The following is a 7797-nucleotide window of genomic DNA, read 5'->3' as shown; positions in this document are numbered from 1 at the left end:
TCTGCCTACGGAAGCCGGGACGGCGGTAGCGCTTCTCTTGTTGACCACAACCGCAGTCTGGCGGCGGAGAGCGAACGCAGTGGCTTGCCAGGAGTGGACGCCCAAAGACTGGGCCTTGGGCCAGCCGTTTCCGCGGCGGCGAAGTAGCAGCACGGAGAGCTGGTGAGTCCGGGAGGCGGGCAGCTCTCAGCACAGAGTGGGCGGCGGCTTGACCCTCATGGAGTCCCCACCGGAGAGCGGGGCTGGTGCAGGTATTCAGATGAGAAAATTCGAGGTGGCGAAGAGAAGTGAGAAGTGGTGGTGTTTCTGACTACTCTTCCCTCTCGCTGCTCCTGTTTTCCCTTTTCTCCGCACGTAGCGTCTGTTCACTTTTATCTTTCCCGCTGGAAGTTTTTCTCCGCCTTTTACTGTGGGTCGTGGTCACCTGAGTACTTTCTGCTCCTGACTAACAGAGAGTAGATGGCTAAGTTTCTGCAGCTGTGGGTTCGGGGATACTAAGCCGAGAACACCGGTCGTCCTTCCGTATAAGAATTCTACGCTTCTTCGAGGGTGGCCCAGATGCAGACTCTCCTCTTGGGGAGGGCAGCTAGATTTTCCCTGCGTTTTTACCCGACGTGGGGCTCTCCCTTCATCCCAGAGTTGAAGTGCTGTGTCGCTGTTTTATGTAGGAAGCCGATACGTTTCTTTAAAGTTCAAGGCCATGTGACCCTAAGGTTATGAATTCACATAAGATTTAGACACCTCTCACCGTATTCAAAATAACACAAAGTTTTGCATTCTCCCCGTCATTAAAAGAAATGCCATTGTTTTAATCTCTAATATAACGCGTTTGGGTAAACTCCGGGAGTTGTTGATGGACCGGGAGGCCTGGCGTGCTGCGGTCCATGGGGTCGCAAATAGTCGGACACGATTGAGCGATTGAACTGAACTGATAATGGGTCATACAGCGTCAAATATAGAGCATTTCTCGTTGTCTTTCTGGAGGTGAGAAGAGGTAGACCTTCGTGCTAGATTTGCTAAAGACTGTCGTCCGTCGTGTGTTCTCTCTGCCCCTGCAATTTGCTCCAAGTCAAAAAGCAGGAAGAACATCCTTTTTCTATTTTTTGTTGTGAAAGTTTCCTGTTTCTTTTTTAACATAAGGAATCCACGGCATAAAAGAAAATTAATTTTTTCTAGAATTGAGATGCTGTTCATTGATTTACCTATTGATGTTTAGTGTGTATGTGAACAGTGGGCTTGGTAAATGGCAAATAAATGAATCTCTGTCCTCTGTCTCATGGTATAGCAAGGCAAATTACACAGACAAATAATGGTAGCCTATTATGGTAGTGATAAAATAGTTAACACATCACATTCCTTCTGTGCACTCGTTTAAGTACTTTATTCTGCTGCTGCTGCTAAGTCGCTTCAATCCTGTCCGACTCTGTGACTCCATAAACGGCAGCCCACCAGGCTCTTCTGTCCCTGGGATTTTCTAGGCAAGAACACTGGAGTGGGTTGCTATTTCCTTCTCCAGTGCATGAAAGTGAAAAGTGAAAATGAAGTCGCTCGGTCGTGTCAGACTCTTAGTGCCCCCATGGACTGCAGCCTACCAGGCTCCTCCATCCATGAGATTTTCCAGGCAAGAGTACTGGAGTGGGTTGCCATTGCCTTCTCTGACTTTATTATGAGCCAGGTACTATAGATTATGGGCTTCCCTGGTGGCTCAGTGGTAAAGAACCCTCCTGCCAATGCAGGAGATGAGGGTTCCACCCCCGGGTGGGGAAGATCCAATGGAGAAGGAGATGGCAATCCACTCTAGTATTCTTGCCTGGGAAATCCCATGGGTGGAGGAGCCTGGTGGCCTACAGTCCATGGGGTCTCAAAGAGTCAGACACGACTGAACGATTAAAACAGCAATAAACTATAGATTATAGAGTAGAGGGATGTTAAATTATATAATAGAGTAGATGTTAGATATAAGGAAGGACAGAAATTGGGTAAGAAAGTCTTGCCAGGAGAAGTGACATTACGATTGGGGTTTTAAGGATTTATAGGAGTTTATCAGGCAGGACCATCCTTCTAGGTGGTCCCTTAGGGCTTTTCAGTGTAGTCAGAGTATAGGGCAGAGTGGAGTCAGAGGAGATTAATGCTGTCTTAGAGCAATGGTGACAGTTCCAATTAATTCAGTTCAAGATTAATTCCAAATGGATTAGATACTTAAATGAATAACAAAAAGAAAACAATAGGTATTAAGATTGTATCATGGGTCTCCTTCCTTAATAAAAATTTAGTCAGTTGTCACACACATAAAAAAAGAAAATAGGAAAAAATTTAGAGAAATAATTTAGTGATCTTGTTACGTTGGTGGTGGTTTAGTCACTGAGTCGTGTCCGACTCTTGCGACCCCATGGATTGTAGCCTGCCAGGCTCCTCTGTCCTCTGTCTTCTGTCCATGGGATTTCCCAGGCAAGAATACTGGAGTGGGTTGCCATTTTCTCCTCCAGGGGATTTTCCTGTCCTAGGGATTGAAGCCAGGTCTTCTGTATTGCAGACAGGTTCTTTACGAACTAAGCCACTAGGGAAGCCTGATCTGTAAGAGAGGAAACCCTGAAATCATGGAGGAAAAAAGATGTATTTGACTAAATAGAAATGAAAAGTATTTGTCTACCCAGATTTAGTCTCTGGGACTGTAGTAATGGAAGCTCCAACAACAGCAAAACACTCAAGATAATTTCTGGTAAAGGTCATTGCTGCTTAGAAACTAGGGTTATGTAAAAGAAAATGACTCTGAAATATGCTATTGAGGTAGATGGTCAGACTTGTGTGAGGAAGTGACAGCTGAGTTATGATTTGAAATGAGGAGGAAGCCACACAGTAGTTTCTAGCAGGAAAAGCCTGTGTTGGAGGGATTGAAAGAAGGCTGGTGTTGATGGAGTGTAAGAGGGCACTTTGTAGATGTAGTTTGAGAGGCTGGAAGAGGCCAGCTGGGCACAGATCTGTAAGTAGGAGAGCAATGTGGTCTGATGTACATTCATGAAGATCATTATGGTTGCTGTGTGGAAAATGGACTGTAGGGGATGTTGTTGGCTGAATTGTGTTCCACAAAAGGATATGCTGAAGTCTTAACCCCTGGAACCTACAAGTGTGAACTTACTTGGAAATCGGATCTTTGCAGATGTAAAGTTAAGGTCATAATGAGTGAAAGTGGGCCCCAATACAATGTCTAATGTCTTTATAAGAAAAAGGAAATTTGGACACAGAGAGGATGGAGGCAGAGATTGGAGTGATGTGTCTACAAACCAACTAGAATTTGCCAGCGACCACCAGTAGTTAGGAGAAGGCAATGGCACCCCATTCCAGTACTCTTGCCTGGAAAATCCCATGGATGGAGGAGCCTGGTAGGCTGCAGTCCATGGGGTCGCTGGGAGTCGGAGACGACTGAGCGACTTCACTTTCACTTTTCACTTTCATGCATTGGAGAAGAAAATGGCAACCCACTCCACTGTTCTTGCCTGGAGAATCCCAGGGATGGGGGAGCCTGGTGGGCTGCAGTGTATGGGGTCACACAGAGTCGGACACGACTGAAGCGACTTAGCGGCAGCAGCAGCGACCAGTAGTTAGGAAGAGATAGGGACAAATCCTCTCCTAGAAGTTTCAGAGAGATTTTGGCTCTGCTGACACCTCGATTTCAGACTTCTAACTTCTAGAGCTGTGAAGCAGTACCTTTCTGTTGTTTTAAGCTACCAGGTTTGTGGTAGTTTGTATGACAGTGCTAGGAAGCTAATGTAGGGGCTAAGTGTGGCGACTGGGAGACCAGTTAGGAAGCTGTGGAAATGGGGAGCAATAGTCTACTTTGGAATGTATTTTTTGAGTAGAATATCTTGAATTTCCTGCTGGATTAGATGTGGCATGTTCTTACAGAGATGAATTAATGATGCTTTGCTGACAAAGGTCCATATAGTCAAAGCTATAGTTTTTCTAGTAGTCATGTACGGATGTGAGAGTTGGACCATAGAGAAGGCTGAGTGCCGAAGAATTGACGCTTTTGAACTGTGGTGCTGGAGCAGACTCTTGAGGGTCCCTTGGACTGCAAGGAGATCAAACCAGTCAATCCTAAATCAACCCTGAATATTCATTGGAAGGACTGATGCTAAAGCTGAAGTGCCAATACTTTGGCCATCTATTGTGAAGAGCCAACTCATTGGAAAAGACCCTGATGCTGGGAAAGATAGAGGGCAGGAGGAGAAGGAGATGACAGAGGACAAGATGGTTGGATGGCACCACTGACTCAATGGGCAGGAGTTTGAGCAAACTGGGAGACAGTGAAGGACAGGGAAGCCTGGTGTGCTGCAGTCCACGGGGCTGCAAAGGGTCAGATTTGACTGAGCGACTAAACAACTATGTTTTATGAGGAACTGGTGGTGAAGTTTACTGAAACAGGGAAGAAAATAATGTGGGCTGATGGGAATCATGTGTTCTGTTTGTTTTACTTTTTATTTTGAAGTGATTTCAGACTTACATAAAATTTATTTGTAAGAATCAAGCCTAGGGAGGAGGGAGGAGGGTTCAGGATGGGGAACACAGGTATACCTGTGGCGGATTCATTTCGATATTTGGCAAAACTAATACAATATTGTAAAGTTTAAAAATAAAATTAAAAAAAAAAAGAACAAATGAAAGACTGAGCATTCACTGAGGAAGTACCACTACATATGAAATGTCTGTTCCACTTTAACGGATTATAAAACTGTTTTCCCTCAGTGTCTGTTTTCCTTAAGTGTTCAAATTAAACAATGTGTGTTAAGTTTGTGACTTAAGGTGAAAAAATGTAGTGGAAAAATTTTGAGTTGTAATTAAATTATTGTTGTTCTGCAAAAAAAAAAAAAAAGAATCAAGCCTAGATTCTCCAGTTATTAACATTTTATATATGTGGTTTGCTTACAATAATAATAATTTTGGAATCAATGGTTCTATTTTGGATATTATACTTATTACTTTTTAAAATTAATTTTAATTGGAGTATAATTGATTTACTGGACATGTTAAGTTTTAGATGTCATCAGTTAGACATCCAAGTAGAGCTAACATGTTGATTAAACCTGAGGCACAGGTGGGGAGGTCAGAGCTGGAGTTATAAATTTTGATGTTATTTGCATGTGCCTGTGTGCTAAGTTGCTTCAGTCGTGTCTAACTCTTTGTGACTGTATGGACTGTAGCCCACCAGCCTCCTCTGTCCTTGGAATTTCCCAGGCAAGAATACTGGAGTGGGTTGCCATTCCTTTTTCGTGCCTGACCCAGGGATTGAACATGCGTCTCTTTTGTCTCCTGCATTGGCAAGAGGGTTCTTTACCTCTAGCGTCACCTGGGGAGCCCTATATGCACGTAGGTATATTTAAAGCCATAGTGCTGGTTGCAATCCTTGAGGGAAAAAATGAGGATAACAAAAGGAAGAGGAGTCATTGCAACATTAGATACTGAACAGCATTGAAGAATTAACAAAATGGACTGGGGAGGCATGCCCTGTAAAGAAAGAAAGTCAGAAAACTGAGATATCAAAGAAGTCAAGAGAAAGCTGTACCAGTTAAGTAAATGCTTTGAGGAGTTGTAGATGATGAGGAGAAGTAAGTAAGCAGTGTATTTGGCAGCATGGTGGAGGAGTAGAGGGGAAAAAAGGCTTGATTGGACTGAAGTGGAGGGCTTGTATATCCTACATTAAGTTAAAAACATTATGCTTTTGCATTTCAGCAGAGTGTATGCCAGTTTCTGAAAGCCTTGGTGCTGTTGACATTTTGGGCCGGGTAACCCTTTGTTGTGCGGGGCTATCTTGCGTATCCTTTGATGTTTAGTAGTGTCCCTGGCTTCTGTCCACTAGATGGTGGTAGCAGCCTTACTCCCCTCCCCGTTTGCCAGCCAAGTTGTGACAATCAAAAATGTCTGCAGACGTTGCCAGATGTCCCTTGGCAGGCAAGATGGCCCATGGTTGAGAATGTATTTCTGGTTTAGACTTTAAAATGAAAAGCTTGAATATTAATGGTAAGGCTTTAGGCAGTAGCTCACTGAGTGAGAAGATATTTAGTGTCAAGCAGGGGACCTTTCTAGCACTCTAAAAATTTTACAACTGTAGTGAATACCTATTTTGCCTATAAGGCAAGTGTCCTGTTTGCATTATATCTTTGATGATTCCATAAGACACTTAATCTTACTTTATATTGATGTCATTATTATGCATATCAGTTACCATAGAGGATTTTGAATATAAATATGTAGAAGATTGTCCTGAATCTGTATTAACCCCATCATTGCCTAGAAATTATTCTGAAAAAAGTCAATATTGCTTCGTTTGATAGTCTTGACTTTTTTCATATAAGTATGGTACACAAAACACAGTCTTAAATTTTGTTTAACTTTCTGCTTCATGGATTCCAGGATAATGCCCCTTAATCCGACAAAGCTACCTTTTTCTGCCTGCAAGGGAATTAGTCTTAATATGGCAATTTTCAGTTAGCCGCAGAATTATAGATCTGGGGAGAGAGCAAGAAAGTTGTGCGGTTATTTATCTAATAAATATGGTTTGGAGGCACTGTCCTCAGTTCGAAGGGTGTTATAAAAACGCTGTTGTTCAGCTGCTAAGTCGTGTCTGACTCTTGCGACCCCGTGGACTGTAGCCCATTAGCCTCCTCCATCCAGGTGCTATAGAGATAAAATATTGCAGACATTCAAAAGAGGGGGTGATTACTTTTAGTGAGAGATGGGGTGAATGAAGTGTGGAAACCAATTAAATAGTCTCTGTTTTAATATGTGACAAGGGGGTCATTTCATGTTTGTGGGAAAAGGATGTTTTAATAGATTCTGCTGGGTGTAATTCACCTATAGGAAAACCAACCAGATCCCCTCATCATAAAATATGTAAAAAGTAAATTGTGGGAATTCCTTGGAAGTGCAATGGGAATTCCTTGGCAGTGTAGCGGTTAGGACTCAGTGTCACTCCCAAAGGCCTGGGTTCCATCCTTGGTTGGGGAATTAAGATCCCACAAGCTGTGCTGCACAGCCTAAAAAATAAAAAAGTAAATTGTAAACGCGTTAAAGATACATATTCATATGAAGCAATTAGGAGAATATTTGTATAATTGAAGTAGGGATGATGTTTTTTAGTAAGATAGGAAATCTAGGTGCTGTGAAAGGAAAGATAGACCTGCTATAATAAACCTTTTAAAATTAGTAATTTTTAAAATTAAAAATGTGCAAACCTTTTGGCCTAGTGATTTTATTTTTTTGGACTCTCTCATTTAGAAGCAAAAATCCTGACACATAAGGATGTATGTATAAAGGTAATTCATTGTGGCATTAGCTGTAATGACAGAAATTACCTTTGCATATCTTATTTTCTAATAATAAGGCATGGCTGAATAATTATATGCGAACTCTATACAACCGAATTAAGTGAAGTGATTAGGAGCAGGGGCTCAGGAGTTAGGCCAGTGAAATGCTGACCCTACCTACTGCATGTGTGCCCGTGGGTACATCACTTAACCTCTTTAGAGCTCAGTTTTCTTACCTTTAAAATGGAGAAAATAACAAATGTAAGATGTAAGAACTATTAAGAAGATTCATATTTACTATGTATTTTATTAATTTAATAGATGTTGTGCCCAGGCACTATTTTAAGCACTTTATAGATATAAATTTATAATTGACTTATTCCTCATAATAACCCCCAAAGTTAGATTTGTTTTCTCATTTTACTGATGAGGAAACTGAATCACAAGAGAGGTTAGTATGTTCTAATAAAATTCACACACAGGTATAAAATTCTTT

The 7797-nt window shown here is 42.0% G+C and overlaps 1 protein-coding gene across 4 annotated transcripts in view; it reads left to right on the top strand.

Annotated features, from left to right (window-relative positions):
• Positions 1-16: 16 nt before the first annotated feature.
• ASB3 (ankyrin repeat and SOCS box containing 3) overlaps positions 17-7797 on the top strand; it is a 120742-nt gene continuing 112961 nt past the window's right edge. For 3 of the 4 annotated variants that reach the window (XM_061432353.1, XM_061432354.1, XM_061432350.1), the window contains exon 1: positions 17-162. The gene's annotated coding sequence lies outside the window, so the exon portion shown is untranslated. Of the gene's footprint in view, positions 163-184; positions 252-7797 lie in introns of those variants that run through there. The other variant, XM_061432352.1, reaches the window with a different exon arrangement.

The sequence above is a fragment of the Bos javanicus genome, chromosome 11 (genome assembly GCF_032452875.1).
Source record: "Bos javanicus breed banteng chromosome 11, ARS-OSU_banteng_1.0, whole genome shotgun sequence".
Classification (NCBI taxonomy): domain Eukaryota; kingdom Metazoa; phylum Chordata; class Mammalia; order Artiodactyla; family Bovidae; genus Bos; species Bos javanicus.
The sequence above is the reverse complement of the archived record's forward strand: the minus strand, read 5'-3'. Positions and strand labels throughout refer to the sequence as shown.